The 23,799-nt window shown below is 33.1% G+C and overlaps 1 long non-coding RNA gene across 2 annotated transcripts in view; it reads right to left on the reverse strand.

Moving 5' to 3' along the window:
• Positions 1-14,319: 14,319 nt before the first annotated feature.
• LOC143042214 (uncharacterized) overlaps positions 14,320-23,799 on the reverse strand; it is a 98,797-nt gene continuing 89,317 nt past the window's right edge. The window contains exons 1-5 of one of the 2 annotated variants that reach the window (XR_012967909.1): positions 22,274-22,354; positions 21,612-21,717; positions 20,617-20,651; positions 15,733-15,801; positions 14,320-14,795 (exon numbers count right to left, since the gene is read on the reverse strand). This is a non-coding gene — a long non-coding RNA (uncharacterized LOC143042214). Of the gene's footprint in view, positions 14,796-15,732; positions 15,802-20,616; positions 20,652-21,611; positions 21,718-22,273; positions 22,355-23,799 lie in introns of those variants that run through there. The other variant, XR_012967910.1, reaches the window with a different exon arrangement.

A 23,799-nucleotide genomic window follows, 5' to 3' on the forward strand; every position in this document is an offset into this window, starting at 1 on the left:
AGTTTTGAATATTTAAAAATGTCAAGCATGCTTTAATCAGTGGCATTGTTGTGCGTTTTTTAATGATTGCCTTTAAAGTCATAAGAAACATGTGACCGGTGAAAAATAATGTTCTTCCAATTCTTGAACCAATGCATACAAATATCATAAACTTAGTCTTCTGTGCACGAATTTATAAATTTTTTCGTGTAAATTTCGTATAATCGTCAATTTTTTTTTCAATCGGTCAGTATTGTTGTGAAAATATGGCAATTAAAGTTCGTGTTTTGAAGCCGAAGTTTAACGATTGTCACCTGTTTGTCAACAATCGACAAAAAATCAACAAAAAAAGCACGGAAATTGAGCACGTGTTTAACATGTAAATTCAGATAATAGTTTATCCACGCGTATTGTGATCACCGGATTTTTACGAGATGGGTCACACTGAGGTCACTTTGCATACGGAAAATATGTCGGGGGAATTGCTTCCTGGAAGGAAGCAAATAAAATAAAGTAAACTTCTTCTAAATATGAGTTAATTAAAGAATTTTTCAGAAAAAAGTACATTGTATATGTACATAAGTTTTATAATGAAAACTATCCATTGAGTTATAAAAAAACATAATAATTATGCATTATTTTTTTTGATTTGAGGTTTCGTATGACTTTAAACATGTCACATATTTGAAAAACCTTGTAGTAAATAATGAGTTTTATGGCAAATAGTAAATTGGAGCAAAATATCAGAAGAATAGATATAATTGGATTTTCTTCAAAAGTATGAATTCTTTACTTACTGAACTCAGTGGTACATCTACACGATGTGCTCGATTCAACGAAAAGAAAGAATCGTATGTCAACGTCCGGATTCATTTTTATCTTACCTCCTATATATTTCTAGCAATGTGATTGGTTAAAGGCGCACTCGTGGAGACCGTGTATATTTGATATTAGGTGAGTAGGGAGGCGGGGCGTATCGCATACACGGTTAGTAGTGGTGTTACGTCCACTTATATTCCATTCAAGGTATTAGGGAGGCGGGGCTTATTTCGAACACAGTTAATAGTGATATTACGTCCCTTCATAAAAACCAAACGGTACCGTGAGAAAAAAACGTAATGGTTTCAACAGACGAAGAAATTAATGATTAAGATTAAAATAAATTCATAAATCACATTTAAACCTAACAAGTTATTATTGTTTGTTGGTACCTGTTTTTGTAAGATCAATGGAAGTAGTTTCTGAATGCTAACAGTATTGATGACTTGCTCATCTTGATAGGTCTAAATTCCACACGCTAAGATAGTCAGTAAGATAAATTCGTTACATAGTGTGATAGTGACCTAATACTTCGCTCTCACCCCATATGGAATTTACTGACCTAAGATATACCGTGTTAGGTTATTAGCACACTATGTAACTAATAGTATCAGGGTTATACAGTGAGATAAGTCTAAACCGCAAAACAGTTAAAAAGGCCGGACTTTTAAAATTGACACAACACTCGACGCTAAAAGATAACAAATAAATCCATTTATAAAAGGTATACTAAAATGTTTAAGAAGTAATCTAAAACCACATTTATACGAACGCATATTTTAATTATCTTGTAAATGAAAATAAAACATTCTGATTCATTCTCCGTCAAAATTTATCAAAGACATGTATTTTTCTTTTATTTCTGCATACAAACTTTCCCTTTTGTCTTTATCACTGTTTTTTCCAGGACAGACATTAATTTTTGTCGCTTTCTTTTCGTTATTTCATTTTTCATGGCAGTGATATTACCGTTTCGTCAACAAATTGCTTCTCTGTTCTTCACGAGTAGACCACAGATGACAACTAAAACGCTTCCAAATGCTGTAATTAACAACATCGTTATGTCCTGCTAAAAAACTTCAATACACATGTTCTAAAAATGTTAGCATAGATAGCATTATGACTAGTCGTCAGGTGAATCTTTTAGTGTCAGAAGCCCTCCTCTCCCCACTTTATCTTGTTTTTTTTTTATTTAATTCACATGGATGTATGGGGAAAAGTTAATTCCCCATGTTTAAACTGTTCATAAAACGAAATAAATAAAGCGCCCCACCCCGCCTCGGAGTATCGTTTATAAAAAAAGAAGATGTGGTATAATTGCCAGTGAGACAACTATCCACAAGAGACCAAATAAAACAGAAATTAACAACTATACATGTAGGTTACCGTATACCTTCAACAATAAGAAAAGCCCATACCGTATAATCAGCTATAAAATGCCTTGCAAATGACAATTCCAACTAACGGCTTAATCTATGTACAAAAATAATGAACGGAAGGCAAATACTGTGTGTATAGCACATCAAACACGACAACCACCTAATTACAAGCTTCTGACTTGTGACAGGCACATACAGAATGTAGCCCACTTTTTTTTTATACAGAGTTTTCACACAAGATTTACAAAAGTGTGTATTCAATCATAGTGTATAAATACTCTCGATATTTTTGTATCTTCCATTTTATTTTCGCTGTGCATTCGGTGTATACTATATAGATGTATGCAAATGTAGAATTCTGTCCAATATTAAGTTAGTCGAAATACGTTGGCAATGTTTACTTGTTTTGAAAATGATATAAAGCCATATTTCTTTATTCTATTCTATGTGTTTATGGTTGCACAACTTGTAAATACAGTAATATGCATAGATGTGATAATCTTTAACGTACTGGTTCCTATTTGGGATCTCTGTATTTCATCTCATAGAGACATAACTTGGAAATGTTATCCGTATACAAACACGTAGTAGCGCCTAAAATTCTTAGGAGGTCCAAAAGTTGAGATAGAATTTTGATTTAGTTTAAACTCTTAGAAGTGTGGGGCATATTAGTATTGAAAATATGCCGCACAGCCCTATATTTTGACCTTATAATAAAATAGAAGTACAATATGACCTTTGTTTTCTGGGAGATATAATTGTTCACGAAATTTCATAATAAAAAAGGCACAGTTTTAGCCGCAAAAAGAGTTTCTATGGGAAATTGCATTGTCTATAATCACAATCTTTAACAATTTTATATAATATGTATATATAACAGATAGAATTTCTTACATTGAATATGGTTTGTGTTTACCATCTTTTTAGCGTATACGAAGTTTTAAAACATTTACTGTAGATCGTCGATATTACTTTCTTTTTCAGTGGGAGTCCATTTTCCCTGTCTTTCATTCATCTTTCTAGACCCTATTACAGGATCTACATTGCATTTTTTAGAACTCTCTTCTCGTCCTTAACTATCATGAAACATTTGCCACTGGACATTGAGCAAACATCAATCAATCATAAGTTTGGTCAGTTTTATTGTATATTTGTCCATTTATCTCTAATTCTATTATGTAACACTATTCAGAAACTCATATATATGTGTAAATAATTTTATTTTAATGTATACAACCTAAAAATTCTCTAGTTGAAATAATACTGCGACTTATTATTTCAATACAATACAACGTTTTAGGTCATTCTCGCCCAATCTATTTCTGAAAGTGACATAAAACATCACAACGGTGGAAAAACTTCCGCATTTTGAAACTAAAAATAATTAATGTATTTATAAAACATATTTAGGGGTAAACAGCTTTTGGTTATTCATTTTTTTTTAACCCACACATTATACACATGTGCAACCGGAACCCTTATCAATTATCATTATTGTTGGGCATGTTTGTATTTTGTACATGTATTGCACACTCTATGAACAGCTGTGAACTAATGAGAATTGCCTTATATAGATACGACAAGAAATGTGATTGAATATTTGCATAAACTTTGATGTCTTTCCTGTCACGTAGAGGGTACAATGTACTTATAGTAGTCGAAAGATCAAAGATCACGGAAATTTTGACAAATTTAATCTAAAAAAATCCGACGTTTTTGGGGGCAATGTTTCATAACCTCACTCTCTGAAAACGTATATGTCTCGTGGAAGTCCATGTTTATAAAAAAAAATGTAAGCATGCATACCTAACAGGAAGAATTGTACCTGATGTTCATATGATGAAATCATAATCTTTCAGTCTGTTTAATTGAAGTCTAGAGCTGGCATGTCAGTTAACTGCTAGTAGTCTGTTGTTATTTATGTATTATTGTCATTTTGTTTATTTTCTTTGGTTACATCTTCTGACATCAGACTCGGACTTTTCTTGAACTGAATGTTAATGTGCGTATTGTTATGTGTTTACTTTTCTACATTGGCTAGAGGTATAGGGGGAGGGTTGAGATCTCACAAACATGTTTACACCCGGCGCATTTTTGCGCCTGTCCCAAGTCAGGAGCCTCTGGCCTTTGTAAGTCTTGTATTATTTTAATTTTAGTTTCTTGTGTACAATTTGGAAATTAGTATGGCGTTCATTATCACTGAACTAGTATATATTTGTTTAGGGGCCAGCTGAAGGAAGCCTCCGGGTGCGGGAATTTCTCGCTACATTGAAGACCTGTTAGTGGCCATCTGCTGTTGTTTTTTCTATGGTCGGGTTGTTGTCTCTTTGACACATTCCCCATTTCCATTCTCAATTTTATGTACATATTATACAATTTTTCTATACTTAGATATTAACGAAATAAAGCATATTGTTTTTCCTATTCGTATACTACCATTTGTGACTTACAAATAAACAAATATAAATATAAGCGAGCCTATATTGTAATGTTATCTTATTTTAACAAGTATATATCTGCTTTAAAACAATTCTAAAGAAAGTGACACCGCACAGAGGAACACAACTACTGAGAAACAGATAAATTTTTAACAACAATATTTTACTTTGTATTTTTTAAACATTTTGCCAATTGGGATCCATGCAGTCATTAACTAAGCAACTTTCAGCATTGTGTTGTCTGGTAGTATATATGAAAAAGAGATTAATTTACATATTCGAAAACATTTTGCATATCAATTTGTTTAATTAATCACAATTATATTTAAAAAAAAAAAAGACCCCCCCCCCCTTTCTCCATAAAAAAAAAAACACAACAAAAAAACAAAAAACAAAAAACACACAACAACACCAACACTAAAATTTTAGTTTCACTTAGTTTAGTTTCACGTACATGTACACTAGACATCAAACTTGATTTCTGTACTTCTGGACGAAATGCACATTACTATTACATTGTACATAGAACTTAAAACCAAACAGTTATAGAAACAGTCAATTTGCAATCAAATGAACAGTAACAAACAGTGGCGGATCCAGAACTTTTCCTAAAGGGGGAGGGGGGCGCTGACTGACCTAAGAGAGGGGCCCGCTCCAGTCATGCTTCAATGATTCCCTATATAATCAACCAAATTTTTCCCATTTCCGGGCCTCCTAGCCCCCCCCCCCCCCCCCCCCCTGGATCAGCCTATGACAAAATAGGTCTATATGTAAATATTTGCTATTTCCGTCTGTTGTTTTTTTTATCATCATACATTTGTAAATATGATAGTTTCAAGCACAACTACACATACAGGTGAAAGGCACACAAACCGTACCTGGTCTGCAGCCAATCAGTAAACCTTTAATTTCCGAAGATCTAAGATTAATTGATTGTTGGTTGATTAACGTCCAGTGGCAAATATTCCATGCATGTTCAGGACGAGAACAAGTTCACAATAGTACAATATGTAGGTCTTGCAATGATAAAGGTCATCCGGTATGATGGTCGGGGAAATTTGGACTGCCACTAAAAAAGGAGGGAATATTGGATAGGGACAGAAAGTTTGCCTTGCAACAGTACGCATACGGACCCATCAAAGAGTTGTTGCAAGGGTTCTAAAAGAGCGTGGCACTCTCTATACACGAGGCATCGGATTTAACGTACTTATTCTGGACGTGACTGTGAATTTGATACATCCCGCACAGCCAAACGGACGCCCCACTTCGACAAGTGTTTTACTGCCGGTCGGGAGAAGACCAAGTGACCATATTTCGTTTCCCTAGTCACCCTTGAACTGAAGATCTAAGAAGGCAGCGGTATGACAAAATGATTGAAAATTGAAGTGAAAAGACCATACACATAATTATGGACGAATAGAAACGAACCAAAGATAATCACTAGGTAGTAAGGGACGGGGGTAAATATATGCGTGTGAGCACTAAACCTAAGTTAGGGGAATTGTATTGACCTATTGTCTATTCTCCAGATGCTAATAGTTGGCAGTAGACGTGTATTTCAATGTTTCTCCAATGCCAGCAAGGTATATTTGGTCAGAAGATTCTGAGCTTTTATTTCAAGAAGCATTATTATCATTACAAACAGACATATCTCATTTTTTTAGAAAAATCTATAGTAAATACAATCACAAATATTAATGCTACGTCAACTATATTGGCTAATATTTTCACTCATGCAGCAGATATCTCACTTAAAAGAGCTAAAAAAAAAAATACAGCTGAGTACAAAAAATGGTTTGATAAGGATCTGCAAACTATGAGACAAAATTTGATGGATTATGGAAAAGTTTTTACAAAATATCCAAAAGATCCATATGTAAAAAAACATTTTTACAAACTCTATCGTGAATACAACAAAAGAAGAAAAATAAAGCAAAAGACTTACAAAATTAATTTATTACAAGAACTTGAAACCCTTCATGACAACAGTCCTACTTTACACTGGAAAATTTAAAGTAATTTACAAGAAAAACTCACAGATACAAATGAAAACTGCATTACACCTTCTATGTGGTTAAAGCACTTTCAAGGATTGATTGAAGGAAAAGAACACTTTCTTTCAAGAATAAATGAACTTGAAGGAAAACTAAAAAGCTTGGAAAATGTAAAATGTTTCAACGAACTTGATTTTCCAATACCTGTGAGTGAGTTTGCAGATGCCATATCAAAGATTAAAAAGAACAAATCTCCAGGTTTGGATAAAATCACAAACAACATGATAAAATACGGAAGCCGATAAGGGCCATTCAAAAAAAAATAATTATGTCGTAATTACGACATAGCATGTCGTAATTTCGACATAACATGTCGTTATTTCGACATAACATGTCGTAATTACGACATAGCATGTCGTAATTTCGACATAACATGTCGTTATTACGACATCGCTATGTCGTAATTTCGACATAACATGTCGTTATAACGACATCGCTATGTCGTAATTTCGACATAACATGTCGTAATAACGACATAGGTATGTCGTAATAACGACATCGCTATATATTTAAAAGAATATGTATTATGATTGCCAAGAGACTAAATGACATAGAAATTAACAACTATAGGTCATAATAATGCCCCCAATAATTAGAAAAGCCCCCGCATAGTCAGCTATAAAAGAGGGACGAAAGATACCAGAGGGAGAGTGCTGTGTGGCAGACAGTGTTATTAATTAATTATTAGCTCCCTTGGTAAAACTCCAAATTTCATATTTAATGTATTTCATTGTTAAGTAATTTACATGAAGCTTAATAAGTATATATTTGTTTATTGCATAGCTTTTGCTATTTGAATCCATTGGTTAAAGATATTTATTTATATTGTAAAGTTTAATATTTGCATCGTCGCAAAATCTCTGGTACCTTCTTTGGTTACCTTCTGTAAGAAACTAATATATTTTATAGATCCCATTTAAGTGAAATAAAATACGAATGGTAGCAGGGATATATAGCCTGTCAAGGTCGATAAAAACTCCTACTTGTTGCAGTCCTATCACAGCAAGCCAGGCTGTCCACCTCCCTTTAAATAAGCGCAAACTACATGGCTTCTTGTTTAAAGTTGAACTGAAGTATTGATTGCTCTATTTCTACTTTCAAACGGTGGGAACGATGTTCCTACAACCCCTAGGATTTAAAACAGAATCTTCGAAATTTCATCCGCAAAACAAAATAAAAATGTTAGAACACGAACCAATATTAAAACAAAATCAATATATGTTTTAAATTATGTTTTTACAGCTCTTGATCATATAGTAAGTAATACCTAGTTTATTTGAGGATTAAAATAACAAAGCTATATGTGAAAAAACGGATGTCCAACGTTACATTTATGAAAAACTGTTTGAACTCTTATGTAAAGTGATCCTATTTCTTATTCTCTGATCTTTTTTATTCTTGGCAGGAACAGCGACATGTGTCGGTTCTTTGTGGCGTTAAAGCCGTTATTTTGCCAAATTTCATTTGACTCGGTGGCTGCATATTAAGCTGGAATAAGAAAAATGTCCAACGACGTATTTCGTTAACTCAACGACTGAAAGTGAATTTTATAAGTAGATATAGCAGAAAATGAATAAAAAGAGTAAGACAATAATAATATTTAACAAAAGTACAAATATTTGCCTCATTGTTCGTGAGTTCAAATATTGCTGATTCAATAAAATCTTCTCTTCACATTCGTTTTTCAAACGGTAGCCATTTTGTCCAAGTTGATATTTCATTTTTCAAAGCAGTAAACGCGTATTTTTTATAATTGATCAAAACAAAAGTTAAAAAACGAAGAGTAAAAAATGCCAAGATTCTTTTCTTATTAACTACATATTTGGGTCTTCAAGGAATAAAATGATTCCACACATTACAAAACGGTAGCCAATTTGTCCAAACGTCTGAAAACGTCTAAAATCCGAAAGGCGCTAATTTCCGACGTTACATGTGCTAAAGTTTCAATTAAATGTTCATGATAATTAACAACAAATCGTGTTATGAAATTTGGAAAAAGAGGTTGGTGATTGCTGCCGAAAAAAATAATAGTGCATGTTGCTATAGACTCCGCCCGGGACATAGGTTCGACACAGGTTAAATTTTGCAATTTTTATTAATCGTTTATAGCTTTTAACGATTTATTTAATAGAATGGGGAAATGGGGAAAAAATCACATGAACTTCGTCCAACTTTTGCAAAGACAAATTGGAGACACCAAGACAGTCCTCTAAATGTAAAATACGAATTGAAATTTATGTTTCAGAAGTACTCCGAAATAGACCATTTAAAGTCGTCACTTCAGTAAGGTGCAATCACCAATATTAAAAGACTTAATACCAGTTCACGGAATGTTTTACTTCGCGATTTGTCCTGCTATTCATGTTATAACTGTCGTGATGAAAGTAATTCCTGTACTTGCGAAGCCGGAACTTTTCGTCAATATAAACTTGTGCATGAAATGGAGGTAATTGAAAGACGAATCCCAAACAGCGACGAAAACTGTTTCATCGGCGAATTAATAAAAACCCGGGATTATATTAGCCGTTTTCTCGGACGATCCAGGAGTAGATTACTATATTTTAAAATGTATATCAGAAGTTGAACACTATAGATGACTTGGGAAATAATTCTCAAGCCAAGGTTCAAGTAATTGAAGGGGTGTATTTCGACAACTTGTGTGCCAGGGAAAATACAATTCTATTCAAATTTAACCAAGGGTAGAAATGTTCGATTTACTTGCAGTGTCAGATATATTTGTATTGAGGTTGAATTAAGATATAGAAATTTTACAATGACAGATGATATGCACCTTGAAAGTTAAACATCCTATGATAAAAGTTTTGTACATCTAATTTTTTTTTTATTGAAAACCGTATACATGTACTTCCGTCCCATCTTTCCTTCCTACATTACTTGCGACAGTTCTGCATTTTTAGTTGAAATAACTTAAAGGGTAAACATTATTAAATCGATTTCCACAACTTGAGGTAACTTATGATAAAATGACATCACAAAACGAACAGAACCAGAATCAACCAACATATAAAAAACCGAATAAAACTTGCAAAAATTAATCGAAGTCAAAAACCCTCTTCGACGCCGCATTTTAAGTGTAACGTGGTGTTGTAGGAACATCGTGCCCAACGTTTGAAAGTAGAAATAGAGCAATCAATACTTCAATTCACCCTTATTACAAGAAGCCATATAGTTTGCGCTTATTGATTGGGATGTGGAAAGCTTAGCTTGCCTTGGTAGGACAGACTGTCAGTCCACGTATAATTCCACATATTATTCTTCCTACATATAGTATTTTATATCGTCCTTAACTGGCTTTGTCGCCCGTCCACCATCGATCCTTCAATTAACTTTAATTGGATCTATAAAATATATAAGTTTCTCACAGAAGGAAACCAAAGAAGGTAACCAAAGATTTTGCGACGATGCAAATATTAAACTTTACAATATAAATAAATATCTTCAACCAATGGATTCAAATAGCAAAAGCTATGCAATTAACAAATATATACTTATTAAGCTTCATGTAAATCATTTAATATTGAAATACATTAAATATGAAATTTGGAGTTTTACCAAGGGAGCTAATAATTTATAAATAAAAACTGTCTGCCACACAGCATTTCCATAGGCGGATCCACTCCACGGGGGCCTGGGGGGCCCGGGCACCCCTTTTGTGGGAAAAATTTGGTTGATTATATAGGGAATCATTGAAGAATGACTGGTGCGCCCCCCCCCCCCTTATGTCATTCAGCGGGCCCCCCTTAGGAAAAGTTCTGGATCCGCCACTGATTTCGGGGACTCTCCCTCTGGTATCTTTCGTCCCTCTTTTATAGCTGACTATGCGGGGGCTTTTCTAATTATTGGGGGCATCATGATGACCTATAGTTGTTAATTTCTGTGTCAATTAGTCTCTTGGCAATCATAATACATATTCTTTTATGCATATAGCGATGTCGTTATTACGACATAGCTAATTCGTTATAACGACATAGTGATGTCGTTATTACGACATGTTATGTCGAAATTACGACATAGCGATGTCGTTATAACGACATGTTATGTCGAAATAACGACATAGCGATGTCGTAATAACGACATGTTATGTCGAAATTACGACATGCTATGTCGTAATTACGACATAAATATTTTTTTTTTGAATGGCCCTTATCGGCTTCCGTAATAAAATGTAGTCAGTCAGCTCTCTTAAAATGTTTTAAGAAGCTATTTAATGTCTGTTTAAGCTCAGGAATATACCCTACAAGCTGGACAGAGGGTTACATAACACCATTACATAAAGCGCATGATATTCATGATCCGAACAACTATCGTGGATTGACAATTACAAGCTCGATAGGCAAATTATTTAATTGTGTTTTAAATTCACGTCTTGACAAACTTTTAATTAAATTTAATATTATAGATGAGTGTCAAATTGGTTTTAAAAAGAAAGCAAGAACTTCTGACCATATGCATGTTTGTTTTGAAAACGATTATTGAAAAGTATTGTAATTCAGGTAATGGAAGATTGTATGCCTGCTTTGTTGATTTTCAAAAAGCATATGATACTGTTATTCACAGTGGTATTAAACTGAAACTCTTCGAAATTGGGTTTTGATCTCTATTCTATAACATCATAAAGAATATGTATACATTGAGCAAATCATGTATCAAGATAAATAATAACTTAACAGAAAGTTATGATGTCAAGCTTGGTGTTTAACAAGGGGATCTTTTTAATATTTTTATTAAAGATTTACCAAAATACTTAAAGACTATAGATGATACTATAACCTTGAACAACCGTTCGGTTCATTGTTTAATGTATGCAGACGACATTATTTTACTATCAAAGTCTCCGGAAGGACTTCAAAAGAAACTTGATTTACTTGATCAATATTGTAATGATTGATGTCTTACTGTAAATACCAAAAAAACAAAATTCAACAAGGCAGGCAAACATATCCATCATATATTTAAGATTAAAAATGTGCTGCTTGAATGTGTAAATAGATACAAATATCTTGGTATTCACTTTTGTGTATCAGGATTATTTTCCTTTGCGCAAGAAGAACTGTATAAATAAGCCTTAAAAGCATACTTCAAATTATGAAAAGATTTATTGTCACGGAATCCTTCTGTTAAAACTAGTATGCATGTTTTTGATCATACAATTAAACCAATTCTATTATATGGTTGTGAGGTGTGGGGAATGTTTAATCCATTCACATCTAAATTTAGGAATGGCTTGTTAACCTTTCATCTAATTTATGATAAATGTCAAGCAGAAAAATTGCATTTAAAATTCTGTAAATATATTCTTGGTGTCCACTCAAAGGCAACAAATATAGCTGTTTTATCTGAATTGGGCAGACTTCCTTTATATTTCAATATTGTTAAAGCTATGGTTAAATACTATAACAGGTTAATAACAAACCCGTTTATATCTCTACTGCTAGATAGTGCTTTGCATGAATCAATATTATTATCTGATGCAAAAAAAAACTTCAAGGTATGGTATTTTAATGTGATATTAAAAAATATTAAGTCTGACCCAATGAACAACCAAAACATACTAAATATAAATAGTAAGTTTATAAAGAATTGTTTTTTGTAAAGAATGGGAGCAGATATTACAAATACATGCTGGTAGTAAACTATGCTCTTATGTACTTTATAAAAATAATTTTGTCTGAAAAATATTTATCTGTAATCCACTATGTTGATATAAGAAAAATCTGACAAGGCTGCGTGTTTCAGCACTCTCCCTAAAGATTGAAAAGGGAAGGTATCAGGGTATTCCTCGACACGATAGAACTTGTCCCAGATGCTGAAGTTGAAGATGAGTTACATTTCTTCTTAATTGTACCTCATTAAATAATGAGAGAAGTAAATTAATACTTTGTGCTAGGAAATATTGTGCTAATTTTGATATGTTGACAATTAAAGACCAGGTTATTTGGTTAATGAGTAATGAGAACAAGGATATTTTGTATGAAATGTGTGATTTTATAAAACAACATAAAAAATACATCGTTCAACATCGTATACATTGTTTCAACCCTTATATATTGTTTACATCGTTGCCATCATTTTTATTCATTTATATAATAATTATTCAATGAAGTTTGTCGATTACATATATACAGTTTGCATTTTTATGTTTTTTAACAACACAAATTTTAATTAGATGTGATGTTATAGCTCTAATTTGACACAAAATAGTGTCAACATAGTTTATATGGCGATGTAAACAATGTGAACACAAAATCTTTTTAACATTGTATACATAACGATGTCAACGATGTACACACAATATCGTGTAAACATTGTATACATCTGGTTATTTTATCTAAACATTCGGAATGTTTTATTTTTTTAAGATTAATTTATAATTCTGAGGAAATAAATTTTAAAAGTATCGTACTGATAATTCGGATGAATTATAATTCTAACGGCTCAAAATTAATTATAACATGAGCAACCTCGTTTATCAGTCTAGAAAACAAATCTAGTACGGTTCCAGGATTTTGAAGGGGGGATACGGCAAGCCAACATTTTGAACAATAATTTTTAAAGTCTAATGTATTTAATATATATGAGGTCCTCAAAAGCGGCGTGCCCCCTGTTTCCTCCCCCTAAAAAAATTGTTTCGGTAAATGTAAACCTACATGTATACATGTAGCTGTACAGTGAAGCCTTTGAGGATACAATCTAAGTATACATTTCAATAACTGAAAATCAACATATATTGTCCAGTAAGATATGAATATGTGAATATAAATTATTCTTGATACATTTATGAGTTTTTTTAACATTTATATAGTTGTATTTTTGTTCTTTCTGAGAGCTTTAATTTTTCATTTATTTAGATATATAGGACAATGGAGTTGGTATGCTTTGGGTTCGATTCCCACCTAGGCATTCATTTATATCGGCTGGTGCAAAGAAGGCAGTTTAGCTTAGTGGCCCTGCACTGACTCCGTTGTTCCTGTGTCAAAAAATTCAAGAGGACACGACAAGGTCTTCCTATCTTTCTTTTTCTGTCCGGAGACCATTTACAACAAAATCATGGTATAATTGTGAAAATTATGCCATAGAGAGCTATGGTATAATTTTCGGTTATTGAGATTTATACTCGTGTTGCATTCCCATAGGTGACATTGTACAGCTATAGGTTAATAGAATGAATAATTGAATGAAACTTTATAAAGTAACATTTCAGATTAGAAAAAAGATTTGTTCAATAGTATTTTGTCTGATACTATTTGAATGGGCCTCTCATTTTTTTTTACCCTAGTACAATCAACCAAGTATTTTACAAATGACAGTCATACCCGCTGCATTGTTTGCACCTGTCCTAAGTCATGAATCTGATGTTCTGTAGATGTCATTTGTTGAAGTGTTTCATAAGTGTTTCTCGGTTTTTTATGTAGACTAGACCGTTGGTTTTCGCGTTTAAATGGTCTTTCGCTAGTCATTTTTGGAGCCCTTTATAGCTTGCTGTTCGGTGTGAAAAAAAGCTCCGTGTTGTAGACCGTTCTTTGACCTATAATGGTTCACTTTCACAGGTTGTGACTTGGATGGAGAGTTGTCTCCTATGCACTCATTCCTTCCACTTCTTCTTATATCTATATACACATATTATTTTTTTTTACACTTTTATTTCTAAAACAAAAACAGCACATCGTAAAAACCAGACTGGACTCGTCAAATTGACACACCACACTCACGCTTAATAAATCTAAGAAACACATTTACAAATAAAGTGAAAATAAGTAGTAAACGAGAAAGTTATAAATTCTCAAAAAATCTATACACACAAATACAAAAAAACATTATCTTGTTAATGAAAATAAAATGTTGCTACGTTCTGATTCATTCCCCGTCAAAGTTGATCATGTACTTTTCATTTATTTCCGCATACAAGCTTTCTTTTTTGTCTTTACCACAGCTTTTACCAGGACCGAAATTTTGTCGCTTTCGTTTCGTGATTTCATTTTTCATGGCAGTCATACTCCCGCTTCGTCTACATATTGCTTCTCTGTTCTTCACGAGTAAACCAAAGACGACAACCAAAACGCTACCAACTGCTACACATGTCATGTAAGTAACAACATCGTTATGTCCTGCAAATTAACAAAAACAAACAATACTTTTCATAGAAACATAAAATTACGACAAATTGTATTTAATATATTCATAGTATATACTGTCCATCAAAATAGAATTGAGAATGGAAATGGGGAATGTGCCAAAGAGACAACAACCCGACCATCTGTTTGTATAGATTGACAGGGTTTACATGTATGATGCTGCATTGTGTTAATGTTGAATTTTTTCAATGTAGCATTCCGTTCCATTTCATTTTCGTTATGAATTCGGCGTTTACTGGGACATTGTACCTAAATTCCAAGCTCTACCTGATTGATTACAAATCAGTGCAGCAGCTGAAACACGATTGTAATAGACTAACATTGAGAAAAAAACTAGAATTACGAATAGTCTACATCTGGAAAATAGTTACAGTAATGTTATAAGTAATGAGGGGGAAAGGGGAGGGGGGTCGGTCCTGATTCCGAAATCCCAGTCTTACAAACCTGAAATCCCAAGGTTTTTTTCTAAGCTACAGTAACTTTGTGTTGGAGTTTTTTTTCTTCAGTTTACTATTGACTACCAACAAAAAATTTGTAAGGCTTTGCAAGATTTTTTTTATATTACTTTGTTTGAATTTTTAGTCTGTTGTTTTATCTGTCTGTGACATTTGTTAACAAGGTTTTTGGCTGCTATGTCCCAATTATTGTCACATTGGCCAATCATTGGTGCTGATCAGCTAAATTGTCAAGATAAAGGAACTATGAACAGCTGTAACACAAGTGGGAGGCTTAACTAGCTATAAAACCATGTTTAACCCGCCATTTTCTTAGAGAAACGTATGTTACAAGTTAGAAATGTGAAAGTTAATTAGTCTATGATTTTGTCGGTTTGTATGAACTTATTCCTTTTGAGATAAAATTGAAAAGGCGTATATTTGTTGATTTGTCTTTAAACATGTCAAAAAATTACCATTACTTGTATCCTGGCTGTTAGATAGACCTTCTGGTGGAGGTGTTTTTTCTTTTGTCTCAGTCTTGTCTATAAGATGATAAAAAATAGCCATTGAGATGAAAGTGAATTTCAATGATGTGGTTTAAATAACAAAATAATTAATATGTCTACGTCTTAAGAAAACAAAACAGTGCGACATTTTATAAGACAAATTAGTAGATTTGTTCATCGCCATTTTCACGCAACACTGGTTTGAGTGTGTCCTAGAGAAGTGCCTCCTTGTGTTATCCTTTTTTTTTCAGGAACACATGTACGGTAAAACTAGTTAAAAAATGAACGGTTTTAATCTATTAGTTTTACATCTTGAACCAGATGATGTTATGTCTGATGAGTATACAACTGCTTCTAAACCTATAATGCTTATACAAATTCTAATAACAAAATGAATGGCTAAATCAGCTTCTTGTAAAACACTCATTGCATTACGTGCATGTTTTATTTTAAAAAAAATATTTTCATTGGCAATTTTCCGTCAATATGACAATCATCTGACAAAAGTACATCTATAATACTAAAATAACGAGGTCCAATTTATCAGCCGTCATGGGGCTGATACGACAAATCAAAGAATTAAACTTTAGATAAAGCTTATATTGGGCAATAGTGTTGACCCTTTTGTTTTCCACATAATTAATATTGCCAATAATTAACAAGTTCGGGGGCGAATCCGATATGCCCGCGTCACACTGTCCCGATTTTTATATACGATGTACGTCCGAATGCGAAAATTGTAAGTTCGTACGAAGTTGGTCCCGATCTCGTTAAAATACCAAAAAGTGACCGAAGCAAGTACGATGAATAACGAAGTCTATACGATGGTGCCAAAATTATATACGATAACAAAAGATGGACATACGAAGGTTAACCGAAGACGGGTATTTAAGCTTCATATCTCAGCCGAAGGCTACACGATGGAATACGAAGGCTACACGATAGATTACGATGATGGCGCGATGGCCATACGATGTCTAAAAGACGTCGTGTACAGCTTACGATGCATTTAAATTATAGGTGGGAAATCGGTCTTTTTGTCTAATTCTTATAAAACTTAGTTTATTATCCCCTCGCCTACTACATGTAAGTTGCGTGTAGATAAAATTGTTATGGACACTCTAGAACCAAAATGCTCAAAACTTGGTATGGTGTTACTCGTTAAGAATATCTTAAGCGCTATTGACTTTAAAGTTCAAAGGTCAAGGTCACAGTGGCAGTTGTAATACAAGGTAATATCACCCTTGTGGACACTCTAAAACCAATATGCTTCAAAAGATTTTAACCACATTTGGTATATTGTTCTTCCTTGTAATGATCTGATATTTTTTACGTTCAAGGCCAAGGTCAAGGTCATGCAGATGGATATGTTTTTTCTCCTTGAAATAGCATAATACACAGGAAATTGGTTGCTCATTTTTTACCTGCTGGTTTTAAAGACAATATTAAATGTATTTCCAGTTACTGATTGTTTTGGTTGATTTCTAAAAAAATAGTTTATGTATCAAATATGCATATTTAATTTGCCATTCTCTGCATGTGTCATATACAAATATAGTGTCCATATTTGTCCCCAATATGTTACATACGAGGGGTGCCACGCTCGGCATTGCCTTGTTTGAACAGTAAAATGTGTGTACTAGTCTGAATAATCACCCACAATTATGCCCATGTTTACTTATCTATCTTAAAGGTAAGGTAATGGGTTCGTTGATCCCTTTTATTCAAAAAGCTCTTTCAAGGAGAATATCATAATAATATAGACAAAAGGAAGGATGTGGGGAAAGCAACAAATGCGGCAAAATATGACATAAAGAAAACAAAATGTTTATAGAGTAAAAATTCGTGGGACAACAACTCAGACGATACATAAAAAATCAGAATAATGACGAAAAAGTTGGTTTCCCTATATACGTGTGCCTGCAGTGTTGGTGTACGAGGCGCGTTTATGATTTTCATTATGTTACTTGATATGAAAAATTGACAAAAAATAATATTTTACTTGTAAAAGTAAATCCTGAGCCTGTAATAGCTCCTCTTCTTTTTCCATTTAAATTAATAGAAACAACGCTGTCGCCTTTCTTGTTCTCATAGAATCATATGATATAAGCTCCATGTTTTGTGAACGTCTTTCTTAACTGTCGTATTAGACTGACCAGTGCATATCGCGCATGGCACTTTAAATGTATTTTAGCACGAAAATTAACTTACATTTAGCTGGATTTATTGCCGTCGTAGTTCCATCTTGTCGCCTTCGTACTTTTATTCGATGGCAACACGACGGGATTACGAGGTCTTCACGAAGTCGTGTTGCCATCGTAAGACCTTCGGGTAACTTCGTGATTCATTCGTGTAGACATCGTAATGTCAAAACTGCCCGATGGAAACGATGGAAACACGAATGCGATACGATGTTCAAAGATGCATTCCCGGTGACATTACGATGGTGAAGATGGTACTACGAACTCAATACGAACCCTTAACATCGGACGCACCTTCGGGGATTTTTTAACATGTTAAAAAATTTAGAACCCTACCCGAAGTTGTCCCCGAAGGCTAGAAAAAGTGGCCGATGGTTCTACGATGGTTAAAGATGGCACTACGAATGGCCCGATCTGGATACGATCAGTCCCGATTTTGAACATTTCCATAATCGTGTTGCCATCGGCGTAAAAATCGGGACAGTGTGACACGGGCATACCGATATCAATAGTATATTCACCTGTTACCTATTACCTTATCTGTACGTTCCGCATCTGACATGTGCACCACCAAACGGTGTATTTAGGATTTTGCTTAAAACACGGGTCATAATCACGGGGTTGACACTACTAAATTCAATCATTGTCACATTGTTCCCTATTGTAATATTTTAATCAGTATGACTTTCTAGTAACATAACAATACGAAGTGACTTAAAAAATCTGGACTTAAAATGATATATACACATGGAAAAAAGTATTGCAACACCAAATTAAAATTGAAATTAAAAAAACACTCTTTATTTTTTTGTGATATAGTTTGGCAAAATAGAACTATTTAAACATTATTTAAGTATCACCTGAGTTTAATCAATAAATATCGACTCGATAAGTTTTTATCTGCACATGCAGCTACTGTACCCGTAAACAGCAAAACAGATGTTTTTATCCTCATTGTTTTCAACACTTTAAATACCAAGTTTTTAAAGTTATGTGATTGACACCTTGTAATGGGTCCTTGAAAACTCTTAACTGCAGCAAGATGGCAAATTATCCGCATAAAAGAAGCAGTGATGTCGCTGTAACAACTGCACGTATTGTTGGTCATCACCATTCCACTATAAGTCGTTTTGAGAATAAAAATCAGGCAATAAACGCTGTTATAGGCCTTCCGAGATAATGTAGACCCCCTATACCATTTGCTAGGAAAAATCAAGCATAATGAAGGTTGGTCAGAAGGAAACCCATTACATATAAGACAATCCTAAAAAGAGAGTGGTGGCCATACAGGAGCCTTGTAACAAAAACTGTTCGAGATCAACTCATCGCTACTGGTTATCGTGCGATAAGACCATTTCGGAGACCTTTGCTAACGAACAGACACACAGTTTTCCGTATCCACTGTAGTGCAGAGCTCGCCAAAGTTGGAAATTAGCATCGTGGAGGAAGATCCAATGTTCAAATGCAATTCGGTTCATCTTCCTTGGCCCGATCGTAGCCCGGATTTGAACCATATCGAGCATATTTGGGACACTATTGGGCGGAAAGTGCGCGAAAGGACACCCCAGTTCAAACACATCATGAAATAAACAATGCCCTTCATCAGAAAGGGTTACTGCTACCTTAGCAACAAATTAGTCGATTTATGGTAGGAATCAGAAGACGTTTAGTTGCAGTTATCCGTTTGAATGGAGGCTGGGCACAAAGTACTAACTCTTTGGCGTATAACGATCAACCATGATGTGAACAGTCATCTGAAGATTAATTTTTGAATGTCTGACATTGTAAAGTTCGACTACAGTAAAAGTTGTAAAATGCATTTTTTTGTACAAAAAAACACTTCATTTTGTAATTAAAATTGTGGTTATATAAATCATTTTTTTCAAACATTTTTTGTTCGTTTCAATGCCAATGTTACCATAAACTATGTTTCAATAATATTATACACATATTTTATTATATTTCATCCAAAAAAAGAGGCTGATTTTTCAAGTTTTAAAACATCAAGGTGTTGCAATACTTTTTTCCATGTGTATAGAATAAGGCGTATAGGTACAGTTTTCAATTTGAAGCCGGCAAAATGACGTAAAAAAGCGAATTAAAGGATCCAACTTTATTTATAACTAACATAGGACAATGCTGTTGATTAAAACATACTCCATTCCAGGCCCTTGTGTTTTCCAAATAATAAAATTAATATTACCAATAATTGATAAGTTGCAGTGCATCTTAATGACTTAATCAGATGACAATACCAATACTAAACTAAGGCTTACGAATAGTTATATACTTTAATTCAGTCACGGACCCGCGATATCATGGGTGTGTTCTAGTTTTAATAAAAGAAAAACTTGATAGAAATTGTGTTTTCCTGAACTTTCCAAAATAAATGTAATAATAAGACGGTGTTGTAATAGCGTTCATCGTGCATTCATTTATTCGAATGAATCGGCGGATCAATTCAATACCAAATGTACTTCTGTCAAAGCTTTTACATTCCAATAAAGTTACAAAAAGAAACATTCAATTCTTCAGTAATTATGCAGCTATTCAACAGTATAGTTAAACAGGTCTCCTTTGTTCGAATCTACGGGAAATCCGCAATATAATGCACGAATAACTGTGTATATATATATGAACGATATATTACCATCTTTAGAAATGCAGCCCTTCACATGATCGCACCTGTGATGACAAAAATAAAACAAACATTGTTTCTTTCACTCATTTATAAACAATAAGTTAGTTGTTGATATTACTAGATGCATTTACTAGATAAATTTTCAAAATCTATGTTATAACTGCACAAAATCATGTATTACATGTGTATGAATCAAAATAAATCCATTGTGTGTAAATCACGTAAATGAGACACTAACCTATCAACAAAAAACACGAACTCCTTATAAGACAATATACGGTCTTCGATCATTTACAAATGACTTATTTAATATATTATAAGCTTTATAAATGAGACTGTGGTTATTAAAGACATGAATGATATAAATAAGTTTACTTGTCTATGTATGCCTTCCTGAATTTCTTCGGAATTAGCACTATGCAGAGGTATTTATGACGGTTTGAAGTATTTAGTAATTTCCATTATTTTTCTTACAAAGCAGGAAACTATAATACTGCTTAAAATTAACTATCGCCTTTACTATTTATAATGCAAAACAAAGTTGCCTTCCAGAGAACATTCTATATATATATGATATATAGCGTTATAACCTATAAGACTTAAAACTATCTTAGTCAGATGTAACTTTAAAAACTACAATTGCAAGTATATTAGAGTCAGTGAATACCCTTTGAAAAACCAAACATGTTTCGTGACACAATCAATCCAGAATTTAACTAAAGACGTCATAAATAAATCATGACTATTTTTTGTTTCTTTACCTTCAGCCGGCACCTGAATTTGTTTAAGGTACGGCACAGACATGTTCATTGTGTGTTTGTTGTAAGGCAGTAACACAAGTTGAAAATGATATTCATGGATGCGAAGTTTTGACGTACAGTTTTTGAATTTTAATCAAAACTTAGTTTTGTTTTGAAAATATTCCACCTTACATATTGAATGATTTGGAATGGAATATATTTACGGAGTTTAACATGACTAAATGTTTGTTTAGTTATATAAACCTTTCCGTTGGATCACAACTACATGTGTCTGCACATTTTTTTCCGTATAGTCCATCCAAGCACGGTGTACAATTTTCTCCCTTCGATCTGTAACCAATCGGACATTCTGAAAAATAAATGCTGTAATTTTAACCATGTTATATTCGTTTTTCGGAAAAAAATCAAAACAGATACTTTTTTTTCCATTTAATGGTTGTTTTTCGAAATTTTATAGTACATACATATCAAATAGTAATACAATAAAAACTGCATGTCTTTTAAGACATTCAGAATACATCAGTAACTGTTTGATTTAACCATTCATTTTATTTTGAAATTAAATGAATAATCTAGGACATAGCCTATTTTCATCAAAAGTGAAGCAAACAAAAAGCATCAACTTATTGACGCTTGGTGCTAAAGGGACCTAAAGCGGAAACGTGTTTTTACATTTTGTTATACTAACTTGACAATTAGCTACTACCTGAAACTTTCATGTAATACCACAGTCAGAATATTCTAAATAAAAATATATAGACAAAAGCAAAAGAGTTCTCAAGTTGTTAATATAAATAACGAATCAGTAATATTCTTTAAAACAATGTGCAATACGTTAAACATCATATTATCTTAAAATTATACTCAAAGGACCTTGTAGGAATACTGTAAATATTTATTCTTACCAACACAGACTCCATTCTTCTTGTGGAAATAGTTACAACAAAACGTCACCCAGACTGTCTTGTTGGCATTACTGTGTTCAATTCTAAATAAAAAAGATGACTTTAATGTTACAGTGCAGTGGGTTAGGCTAAGCTTTCTATTATGTATCATATTTCGATTTATATTTAATATTGATATCAAATCGAAACCTTAGTAAGGGAACAACCATTTAACTTTAAAAAAAAAAGGAGGTCGTTCCCTCAACCACAAATTGCGAATATAGTATACTAGACATTTAATACGGTAAACCCTAATATATTACTTCAAATGCTATCGTTTATCTTTTATGACAATTTACAATCTGAAAATCTGAAAGTTCGTAAATAAGTGGAATGATATTATTCAATTTCTTATAAATACGATTTATGTGCCGACTATTACACGGCCGACACTCGGCTAACCGAGAGATTGGTCGGTTAATCTATATTGAGTATGTGGCTATATCGGCAGTGGGTCTGTTAATCGGGTTGGCTATACGTCTGTTAAGAGTAAAACGCACAATTTAATGTTAAACTCGATCAAATATACAGATTTTTGGAATATTATAAGAATTAAATCAAAAAAAGAAAAGTGTCTGACAAAATGATATCTATCAAAGAACATTTTCCACCTTTAAAAACATTTCATAGTCTGCGCAGTTTTCAGTAAAAGTAAAAGGCGTCGCGCAAGTATGTAGTATTTATGATTACATGCATAGCAATTTTTTAATAAAAGGCGAAACAAACAATTTTAGATATCAATTAAAAGACACAAAATACTACTTTGGTTCTTAAATATAAATTGACATTAGTAAATATTTCATAATTGTAATATAACGTGAGTAATACCACGTTTTAGTGAATATTATGTGAATAAAGTCTGTTAATGGGTTGGACAATTGAAATTGTGTCAGTTAAGAGTTATTTAGCCACGAAAATAGTTGTGCTACCTTTATATTTTCCCATTGAAAATGTTAAAAATGAGATGTTCTTGAGTAAAACAAATATTGTAAGGGTTCCGCGGAACCCAGTGTCTCGCCTACTTTTGCTGTAAATCGCAGGCTCAACAAAAATGAGGGAAAAAATCAATAAAAAATATTCCTCTTGATACTATCTTATGATTGTAAGAAGCTTCTGTCCAAGTTTAGTAAAAATTTAGGATAGTGAATGAATCTAATAAATGTTTTGAAAACTTTAACTGCAGACTGTATGTAATGTTAACTGGAAGAAAATCTAAGTCCATTTAAAAGTAAAATACAGAATAAATGGAGTTATCTTTTTACAATATTTACTTCTGGATACTATCTTATGATCATAAATAAGCTTCTGTCCAAGTTTGGTACAAACCCAGCATAGTTTAAGAAAGTTAATAATTTTTTAAAAACTTTAACCACAGAGTGAATGTAATGTTTCCCCGCAGAAAAACTAATTCCATTCAAAAGTAAAATACGGAAAAAAATGGATTTACTTCTCGATACTATCTTATGATCATAAACAAACTTCTGTCC

Source organism: Mytilus galloprovincialis, chromosome 8, assembly GCF_965363235.1.
Source record: "Mytilus galloprovincialis chromosome 8, xbMytGall1.hap1.1, whole genome shotgun sequence".
Taxonomy (NCBI): domain Eukaryota; kingdom Metazoa; phylum Mollusca; class Bivalvia; order Mytilida; family Mytilidae; genus Mytilus; species Mytilus galloprovincialis.